At 33.9% G+C, this 11873-nt stretch overlaps 1 pseudogene; it reads right to left on the reverse strand.

Annotated features, from left to right (window-relative positions):
• Nucleotides 1-1147: 1147 nt before the first annotated feature.
• LOC138340433 (probable LRR receptor-like serine/threonine-protein kinase At1g67720) lies at nt 1148-2655 on the reverse strand (annotated as a pseudogene).
• Between the last annotated feature and the right edge of the window lie 9218 nt (nt 2656-11873).

The following is an 11873-nucleotide window of genomic DNA, read 5'->3' on the forward strand; positions in this document are numbered from 1 at the left end:
ACGAAGGTTCTCATTTTCCTTCTGCAGTCCCTCAAGTTGTTGCCTAGTTGTGGTACGAAAATCTAAGATTTCACTGATATGATTATCAACATTTTATCGATACACACCAATCTCCCCCTAAACTTTCTCAGCGTCAAGTCTCAAATCAATGACTTGTGTAAGCAAATCTACAAATGTAGGGTCTCCAAAATATCATCTGTAAACCAAACGAATGCTTTGATTTTTCGTGCCAGTTCCCACAGTTCTGCATTTTTTACCATCGTTCAACCGTGCTCTGATACCAATTGAAAGAGGATCGATTTATTTTTACCGAACACCACCCTAGGCAGTCTTACAAACGTTTGTAACACTCAGCCTATTTCACACCCACAAATTTGATTAAGTATAGAAATACTTTAACAACAAAGTTAAACAACAACAGACTTTACAGTAACTCGTCCCAACCTTTATTAATCTGATAATTAATACAAAGGAACATTTTACGAATTTGTCTAAGGCTAGAAAACACTCTGTCTCAGCCTTAGACGAATTTCCACCCTTAATAAAATTTCTGCACATGGCAGTTATATGCGGCAGTTACAAATGACACCTGTCCGACACTTGTCATCACAGGGTTCAAACTAAGTTCCCAACAACTATATTTCTAACAGATAGAATCTAATTCAAATTACATTCTTATCCACACGAAATACTAATATTCTAACACTTAGAATATTTCAGGCTACATTCCAACACTTAGAATATTTCAACCATCTTCCCACACTTAAAATATTTTAGCTGTCCTCCAACACTTAGTTTTATTTCAGCAATTCTCGTGAACTGCCTTTGTTCTTGCCATTGTCAAGTCTTCACAGCTTTGCCTTGTCAAGCAAACACGCTGCCTCGCTAATGACTCTAGCCCACACGTAAGCCTTGCATGTTCAAGGTTCCTTGCCAACACCCAAGCATCTTGAACCTGTGTTGAGCTATTTTTCCCTCATCCATGTCAAGACCAATGCCCAAGTCTTTGACATGTCTGCACGTAGTTAGATCAAGCAGTTTACGGGTCTAACATATATATATGTCTTCTCAAAATTATGAAAAACTTCTTAAAAGTTGCAGTAAGAATATCTTATTGTCCTAAGCAATGAAAATAAGACAATGTACGGTCTTATCGAGTCTCTTCTTTAAATATATAAACTCTCTCTTTCAAATGATGACATACCAAATACACAAGAGTAGAGAAAGCTAGTGTTTACAATCAACATGTGTTCTATATTTTCAAATTATAGAACACATGCAACAAAAAGATGCTCATTACAACAGAAAAAATCTTTCTAATGAAATAAACTATAGATACTAATTTCAATGAACCACATTATAATAATGTTCAAAGAAAAAGACATGATTTTACCATCTAAAGAGCCATCAGTTCTCTTTACATATCTGTTTACTTCCATAGCATTCAAGAGAGGCCCCATGGTGGAATCGGATGTCTTTCCCAAACTAAAAGATAATACAAAGGGCAAGGACAAGTTGAAGTAGCCGGGCTCATGTAAACGATATTTCCCATGGGTATTCTCTTGGATATCAACAGCAACCTTGCTGATATTAGGAGCTCCAGGGAGAAGCAACCGGAATTTCCTACTATGACAAGGTTTTAAATCCTCAATTTCAGCAAAATAAGTAAATGCCCAACCAAAACCAGGGAAACCATCGAGATTCAGACGATAAGTTAACAAGATATTTCTTCCTACTACAGCAGTCTGCATTGCTTTCTGAGGAGGCATCTCACCATTTAAGGTATTCACATCAATTGGCATTTTGGTTGAAACTCTTTCAGTACTAGCAGCCACATCAACAGGTAATTGGCTTTTTTTAGGGTGTCAGACGCCCATATTCTATCAAATGGGTCATCAGGGTACCTAGAAGAATAAGGACATAAAGGGAAGATTAAATTTCGGAAATAGAACAAAAACAGTTAGTCAGAAGAAAACCATGCTAGGGACAGAGCCTAAGCCTGCTTGTTTCAGTTCAAAAATGTCAATGGCTATCATATTCTAAAAATTTACAAGAACGTGCAAGAACATAGATTTGGAAGCTGCCACAGTAACAGAAGAACTGAAATATACCTGACAGGATCATCACTCGCTGCGCCAAAATTTGTCCAAGCAGAAACGCTCATAAAAAAATCATTCTCAAATTCAGTCATATATATTGAACCATTAAAATGTCGGAGCTCAAGTGAAGAAATGAAGGGAAGCCCTGTGGTTGCATTGGATAAACAGACACTTACAGAAGGTTCCTTGGCTAGAAATATTACCTCTTGGTATTCCATTGTATTAGCATCAGATATAACTATTGTAGCCCAATGAATTGCCCCAAGTGAGATATCAAACTTTGGGTACACATCGTCCTTATCAAAGTTTCCATATAGAAAAGTTGCTCTTACAAGGTACCTGTTTCGCGGAATCACATCAAGTGTATAGCAATACTTCCTGTTATCGGCTTGAAAGTATCTTAAGGCCATATACTCTGTCCTTGTCTAATTTGCTATAGAGATATTGGCTACATTTCCGCTAATCATTTAAGTATCAGGAGTCCATTAAGACCAAGTTCATCTGTGAAGTTATCTTTGCCTCCACAATCTAAACTTACAAAACCTGTTTGACAGTTTAATATTTATCAGCAGTGCATAAAGAATGAATATATATCCACCAACTTTTACACCCATTGGTAAAGCTTCATAAAAGAATGAGAACTGCTTTCTTCTTTAGCAAAACCCAGAAATTTTACTTCATGTCTTATTAATCTCTCTTAACATCAACGACATACACAGTGAAATCCCACAAGTGGATTTGAAGTTGGGGGGGGGGGGGGGCATACCTCGCGGACATAAAGAATTTGTTTTTGGAGGACCCTCGGCTTGAGTTCAACAAATCAAAGTAGGTACAAAAAGGAAAAATGTCATTGAAGAAAACATAGCAACTAATAAAGAAACAATACTCCACTAACAACTAACCTTTTACATCCTCCTATCTAAGGTCATGTCTTCGGTAAGTTGAAGATGTGCCATGCCTATCTAAGCACCTACTCCCCAATACTTTTTTGGCCAACCTCCTATAAATCTCTCTAGCTTCACAGAAACTTAAATGACTGCATAACACTTTTCTGTTAGATGCTAACACCAAGAAGTTGCATTTTTAAAAGCCAATGCAGTGTCAACAACTAAACATCATTTTTCAGCCATTTCCTTAAATCCAGATCAGGATCTGGCTTGCTAAAGCCAAAATGAGGTCTCAAACCACTTACAGATAATTCTGAGCATATCATCAGTTCTCTGCTTGAGATTATCATCACTTCTTATGATTGCCAACAAAGGCTTTATGAGTAATGTGGTTATTCATGCATTTTAATAACTCTTTCTATCAGCTCTTACAAGTCAAAATTACCCATGGCATCTGGCAGAATTTTAATTTGTGCAATGGGAAATGACAAGGACAGGCTGACAGCTGCATTGAGATTTTAACTTGAAAAAACAATTGAATGGCCACTTGATGTAAGTGGTTCCGGGCTTATGCTTATTTCTAGTGTTGTACTTGTTCTAATCTGCAGAAAGGGATCAGGAAATGTTTCTCTCATTTATAGAAAGTTAAGTCAAATCTCAATCAATGCCAGATCTTGATCATATTATTAGGTTGCATAGGCATGACTCCATTGTCCGCTGGACACCAATTGACGCAAGCCAGCCTTCAAGAATTGGATTAAGCTATTCAAAATAGTCTAAAATTTATCCTCCAAAAGGTCGAACTTTTCCTGCTCAAATGCTGTTCTAGATCAGAGTTCCCTCTCCACAAGTATGATACCGAGTCAAAGATTTAAAATGGTAACCTGATCCATCAGATATTTAAGAATGAAAGCATAAGCACCTATAATGCATACGTTCCATGAATACGCATTCAACTATAGATACATCCCTTAAAGTATGTAGCATAGAGCAATGAGACAAACAAAACATTTAATTTCTCCTTTTCTTCTAATTTGTTTTCTTCATTTTCCATTACAAGTAAAATTAACTACCTTAATCAAATAGGAATTTCTGTTCAAAGAGCACCATCAAAAGCAGTAGACACAACCTCACCCACCCCCACCCTACAAACACATATGTCATGCATATACTTCTTTTCTTCTTCTTGTTTTATCATCAAGAGTCCAGAGCCAAGAACCAGCTCCCCAACTACTCCGCAACAAAAAGATAAACGTAATCTAGTTGCAACAATATAATAGTAGCTCAAGCAACTTACCAGTTTTTGCACTACTACATAAACTGAGAACATATGACTCCTCCAGAAGTAGCAGCAATAGCAATGATCCTTACCAATGTTGCAGTACCTTGGTTGCTACGGTAGAATTCCCTTTTTGTATTAGTTAGATCAAATCAACAAGAGTCCAGCTTAAAACACCTGATATGCGTGTTTATTTCATCTATATATCTACAATATCACCAAATCACATATAAGAACATATAGCTTATATAAGTAATGAAATTTGTGCTCGAAATCTAAATCAATGTATCAACATTTTCTATTAACATGAGATAAAACAAAGAGAAAAGACATAAAGTCACCACTGATTTTGTCTTGAATTTGCAAAAAGACACCTTAACTTTATAACTGTCTTATTACCCCACTAAATAATTTTAAACATGTATTATTATGTCATTATTCGATCAGCCCCAAATTCTAAGAAGCAACTGTGTTCACAGACCAATCATTACATGACACATGTTAATTTAATTAAAAATATATTTTTTAATTTAAGTTTTTCCTTTTTTTATTTTATTTTATCTCTCTCTCTTACTTTTTGACTTTAAATTTTGATTTGCTTTAAATTTCACTTCATCTTTCACCTTTCACTCATTCCTCTATTTATTTATTTTTTCTTCACCTCCTCCTACACACCATGTCAATTTACTTTAGACTTTATTGAATTATTCATAGTAAAATTAATTATTTTTCTAAGAAAATTTAAAATTTAAAAGGTATCATAAACTACCCAAATACGTAAGTGGTGTGATTAAGCCCCGTAGAATTGAATCTGACATAGAGACTTTCAAGTTCTAAGAGAATATACGTACATTGTGTCAGGATCAGTCCCATGCAGGCCTCCCTCTTGCCCAAATAAATGAAATGGGATGAATCAAATCAATACACTTTTTGATTGATTCAGGGCGCAGCGAAGCCAAAGGCAATAAGCGCCTTTTCTTTAATAATATTGTAAGCGACGTATTCCCGCTCGGGGAAGAATGAAGTGAAACGAATTCGGAATCGTATCGAAGCAATGATATCTCGAAATGTATATATAGAAGTAAGAAACCCCAAAAGTGAGATATTTCAATCCATATATATTGAAGTTCTCTTCTACTTTTTGTGTACTCGGGTTACTGGTAAGAGAACCAATAATAAAATAGTGTACATGAATTTGTACCACAAAGAACAGTAGCTAAAATTAGCCAGCATGAATGTGTCGGAAAGAAATGATATTCTTTTGCAATTGAAGTAATAAGATTCTTCCCACAAGTTCAGATAATCAACCAATCAAACTAATAAGATTCTCCCTACCAGTTTTTTCAACTTTGACTTCTATATGGTAACTAAGAAGCTGACATACACACCAAGAGAGACTTGCTTCTGAGTCATGACATTGCAAGTAAGCATATTGTGGAAAAATCAAACAATTTCTCAGGTTGTTTTAGGTGAACAAATTTATCGTAGTATTACCGATTTCCTGTTTAAAAAGTCTTATGCATATGTCATGTAACAAAAAACTTGAGGTAAACGAGATCAGATACTTAAATTGTAATGCACATTAAGATATTGATCATTTCTTTATCTTTTGGTTAATGGATACTTACCTGAATTAATATGTATATTTAATTATATATATATATATATATATATATATATATATATATATATATATATATATATATATATATATTGGTCTTCACATGTTTTGAGAATTAAGGACCAAATGCTCTGCTAGAGGTGTAGTGGAACATTGATTTGACTATAATTTGTATATTTTGAGTTAAGTAGTCAAGATTGTTTGTTGTTATTTTGATTATGAAATTCTTAAGCTTTAGTTTTTACCCTAAGTTAGCTCCAAAGCTCAAAATTATGATGTGCCGAGGGTTCAAAATGTTGCATACTAACCACTAATTCTTTGATTCTTGTGCTTTTTTAACTATCTAAAATTTATGATTCTCCAATTTGCTTCACTATTTAGCATCAGTATAAATGCTCTCGTTACAATTTTACAGATAAAACATTTTGTTCATGGGGAGTTTTTGTTGACTAAACATTCTTATTGTGAGATTTCCTATAGCCACAAGTGTAAGGAGGAATATATGTCACCACAAGCAGCAACAAAATGCTCTTGAAAGTTGAATGTGGAGAAGAATAATGTGAATAAGAGAACTACTGTTTTATCATGTTTTCTGCTCAAAAGAAAAGATAGTTGAGCAGTACCAGTATTATTCATAACAATTGTCTTCAACCATTATTTGTATTGTTTCATATGTTGTATCTAATCCCATTAAAATACTTATTGCACTCATAACTGAGATAGTTATCTCTTTAAAATACTTATTCTTTGCTATGTTAGAACAAATGAACAAGAATGATAAAATTACAAGGAATACAAAATAAAATTTGCTTGGCTTAGAGGCACGTTAATACGTTTCTTGAAGATAGTTGGAGTCTCTCCCACGAGCAATCAGAAGAATAAACAACAACTCTATCTTCGGGATTCAACTAAGCCACAAAACAAGTAGCATTCAAGAATGTTGCTCTTCTATTCTTGAATTGGTAATATCACCTTTTGATCAATGTCTCACAAGTGTTTTCAAGGGAAAGTATTTTTTGTTTGAATGCTTATCTTTTTCAACCAAAGGAAACTCAATTTATAGGATAAAAAGTTTTGCAAGAAAAAGATTTTAATTAATAGAATTTATTAGGTTCATGAATTGGAAACAAAAATTTGTCTTTCAAAAACCATAACGTAGAATTAAAAAAACTTCTTGCAAATGTTTATAACAAAGAATTAAATAAATGAATGTTACAACTCACATTCATGTATTTGTTATTTCAAAACGGATGAATTTGTTTCAAAATTAATTGAAACACTAACTCTTATAATCCCCCACTTGTTTCAAGCAATTTTATCTTTAAAAAATCCAAAAAATATTTTGAGACATTAATCTAGCAACATGCATCAATAATGGTGTCTTTTGGACTTGAACCATTAGCTAGTGAAGGTTTTTTCTAAATCATTGACTACTTAGTGAACAAATCTTGAACTAAGTGCATCATTGAATGAAGTTAGAAAAATACTCCACGCATATCACTATTTTCTGGTGAAAATCAAAATTCCTTGACACCTTACGGCCATGTGTCCTGAATCCTTTTTTTTTTAGCCAAGTGCTTTAAGATTTTCCTGTTAAAATCTTATTGAAGCGGCCTCCACTTCGCACTTAGTGAGGTGAATTCATCAAGAGTAACTTTGCATACTCCGACCAAATAGTCTATGAACTTCATTAAGAGAAATTAATCTCATCCTCCTTTACACAAAGTATCGGTAAATCTATCAAGAGTATTCTTACACACTCCAATCGAAATCGATTTATAGACTTATTAAGAGAATATAATCTCATCCTTCTCTTCAGCAGGAATATCGGGAAAAAAATTATCAAGAGTTTTCTTACTAACTCCAACCGAGATCGGTCTTATAAATTTATGAAGAGAAAAGAATCTCAATCATGCACATCTACTTATTTCATTTTATTTTGAAAATGAGAATTTTATTGATGTGCTTCACAATTGTAACTTTACTTGTTTTTCCCTTTGAACCCAAGATTACATCATTAGGTAGGGTTACCATAAAGTACAATTAATTTAAACTCTTTATTCCCATCCTATTACAAGTTTCCACCACTAAATCTTTGCCTAACCCTTTAGACAAAAGATCCGCTAAATTAAATCTGGACTGCACATATTGAAGCGATATCACGCCTTCCTCCAATAATCTCCTGACATGATTATGTTTGAGACGAACTTGTCTCGACTTGCCATTATAGCAGTCACTTGAAGCCCGAAATATAGCAGCTTGATTATCACAATAGATAGTTAAAGGTGGTATTGACTTACTCCATAAAGGAATATCTATCAGCATTGTTCGCAACCAATCAACTTCTTGTCCAGCAGAAGACATAGCTATAAATTCAGACTCCATGGTTGAATGAGTAATACATGTTTGCTTCTTTGATTTCCAAGAGATTGCTGCTCCAGCCAAAGTGAAAATCCAAGCAATAATAGATTTAGAGTCGTTCGGATCAGAATTCCAAGTAGCATCACTATAGCCTTCAAGAACAATGGGAAATGTAGAATAATGCAGGCCAACATTAATTGTACCCTTCAGGTATCTTAAAACACGAATTAAGGCATTCCAATGTTCAACTCTGGGATTACTAGTAAACTTGCTCAAAGTTCCTACTGTGTAACTAATATCCGGCCTGGTACAATGCATGACATATATAAGACTCCCAACAATTTGAGAATATGTCAGCTGGTCGAGAACATCACTAGAGTTCCGCATTAGTTTGATGCTAGGATCAACTGGTGTAGGAGCAGGTTTGTCATCAAAGTGACCAAACCTCTTTAGAACTTTCTCAATATAACTTGATTGAGTAAGAGTCAAGCCATTCACTGATCTTATAATTTTAATACCCAAAATTACATCAGCTTCTCCAAGATCTTTCATTTCAAATTGAGAAGCTAGAAAATTTTTTGTTTCTTTGACTCTTTCAATATCACTTCCAAAGATCAACATATCATCTACATAAAGACATATTATAACACCAGATTTTTCTTGAAATTTGCTAAATATACAAATATCACCACCATTGATTGAGTAGCCATTAGAAATCATTACTCTTCTAAATTTCTCATTCCATTGTTTTGAAGCTTGTTTTAATCCATAAAGAGATTTAAGAAGCTTACAAACTTTGTGTTCTTGACCAGGAACGACAAATCCTTCTGGTTGTTTCATGTAACCCTCTTCATCTAGATCTTCATTCAGAAATGCAGTCTTCACATCCATTTGATGTATTACCAGGCTATGAATTGCGGCTAAAGCAATCAAGAGTCGAATAGAAGTCATTCAAGCTAAAGGTGCAAATGTATCAAAATAATCAATATATTTCAATTGAGTAAAACCTTTATCCACCAAACGAGCTTTGCACTTATCTAAGGTTCCATCAGATTTTAATTTCTTTCTAAAGATCCATCTACAACCAATAGACTTACATCCAGGAGGGAGGTCTGATAAAATCCATATATTGTTTGACATAATGGAGTGCATTTCATCATCAATAGCTTCACGCCAGAAAGGAGCATCATGTGAAGCCATTGCTTCAGCATAACTTTCAGGATCCCTTTCAATTAAATAGACTTGAAAATTTGGTCCAAAGTCTCTTGGTTTGGCTGATCTTGCACTACGTCTTGGTTGACTTTCTTCCAAAGGTTCAACTATTTTTCTTTTAAGAGTAGATATAGAAGAACTTGTATTTTGTTCCAAAGACTCTTTTTTCTTAGGAAATATATGCTCAAAAAAGTTAGCATGCAACGATTCAATAATTGTGTGAGGGCTTGGAGTCTCAAGATTCAAAAATCTATAAGCCTTACTGGTTTGTGAATAACCAATAAATACACAATCTACTCCTCTATATCCAATCTTATTCAATTGTTGATCTGGTAATCTAACATGAGCCAAACAACCCCATATTTTAAAATAATTTATATTTGGCTTTCGATTCTTCCAAAGTTCATATGGAGATGAATCATGTTTCTTGGAATGAATTCGATTCAAAATATGACATGCAGAAAATAAGGCTTCAGTCCACAAACTTTCAGTGATACCAGATCCATAAAGCATAGAGTTAACCATTTCAATGAAAGTTCTACTTTTTCTTTCTGCTACACCATTTTGTTGTGGTGTATAAGACATAGTCAATTGTTTCTCAATGCCTTCTTTTTCACAAAAAATCAATAAAATTTGATTTTAAATATTCTCCACCTCTATCAGATCTAATTGATTTAATCTTCAAACTCAATTTATTTTCAACTTCTGCTTTATATGTTTTAAAAGTCTCAAATGCCTCATCTTTTGTTTTTAATGGAAAGACATATGTATACCTTGAGTAATCGTCAATGAAAATGATAAAATATCTCTTTCCATGACGTTATAAACAATCCATCTCACAAATATCAGTGTGGATTAATTCCAAAAGTGTGGATATCCTTTCAACAGACTTAAAAGGTTTCTTTGTTATTTTACATTTACTACAAGTAATACACTTAGCAACATGATACTTTCCACAGTCTTTAATTAATCCATTTTTCATCATAAGTTGAGTAGATCTAAAATTCACATGACCAAGACGTTCATGCCATAAATCTAAAGACTCCACAATATAAGCAAAAATATTTTCATTTTCAATATTGAGTTTGAACATGCCATTTGTAGCATAACCTTTTCCAACAAACATGCCTTGTTTAGACAAAATAAATTTATCTGCCTCAAAAATCATTTTATAACCATGCTTCGAAAGAAGCGTACCTGACACCAAGTTCTTTCGAATATCAGGAACATGCAATACGTCTATCAATGTGACCATCTTTCCGGAAGTGAATTTTAGTTCAACAGTCCCCTTTCCCACAACCTTAGGAGAGGATGAGTTTCCCATATGCAAAACTTTATCGCCCCCCACTAATTCATATGTCATGAAAGAATTTCGATTACCTGATATATGACGAGTTGCACCAGTGTCTATCCACCATTCCACTTGATCTCCCGCTACAAATTCTTCTGTGACCATTGCCACCAGTTCATTTTTTGTATTGTTATTTGCCTTTTCTTTCTTCTTTTCAGCTTTAAGAATTTTACAATCACGTGCATAATGACCAATTTTATGACAATGATAACATTCAATCGACTTAGAATTAGAATTAATACGCTTGAAATTTTTACTCTTCTTTGCCTTCAAAAATTTATTATTGCCAGGTTCCTTCTTGATCTTTTCTTCAACAACATGAGCTTTCATGATGGGCTCCCTCAAGATGTTATTGTCGAGGTATCGTGTCTCTTGTTCAATTTGCAAGTGTTGCAATAATTGTTCAAGAGTCAAATCTTCCAAGATGGAGAAAGTTTTGAGACAATCGCACCAACATGAAAGTTTTCATCAAGAGCAATTCCAGTTATAACAATTTTATTAGCTATAAGTTGAAATTCTTGTACTTGTTCAGTGATTGACTTGTCATCAACCATTTTGAACTCCATATAATTTGAAACAAGAAATTTCGTTGAACTCGCCTCTTCTGCTAAATGAATAGTTTTAAGAGTATCCCAAATCTCCTTAGCAAATTTACACTTAATATAATATTGATCATAATATTTATTGGACATTCCTCCAAGAATATAATTCTTGCATAAGTAATCATCATCTTGCCATTTGGCAATTTGTTCTTTAATTAAAGTAGCATCGTCCGTTGCTACCTCAGAACTAGGAGCCTCAGGATAAGATTTCTCAAGAACATACGCTAACTTTAATCGTCTTAAAAAGAATTCCATCTTTCCACGCCATCTAGAAAAGTTTTTTCCATCAAATATTTCAAAATTAGGATTAGGCAAAGATGGAACATTGTTCGTTATTGATGTGGATGCCATAGAGACAACTATCTTCAAATTGTTAGAACAAATGAACAAGAATGATAAAATTACAAGGAATACAAAATAAAATTTGCTTGGCTTAGAGGCACGTTAATACGTTTCTTGAA

This window comes from Solanum lycopersicum, chromosome 12, assembly GCF_036512215.1.
Source record: "Solanum lycopersicum chromosome 12, SLM_r2.1".
Taxonomy (NCBI): Eukaryota; Viridiplantae; Streptophyta; class Magnoliopsida; order Solanales; family Solanaceae; genus Solanum; species Solanum lycopersicum.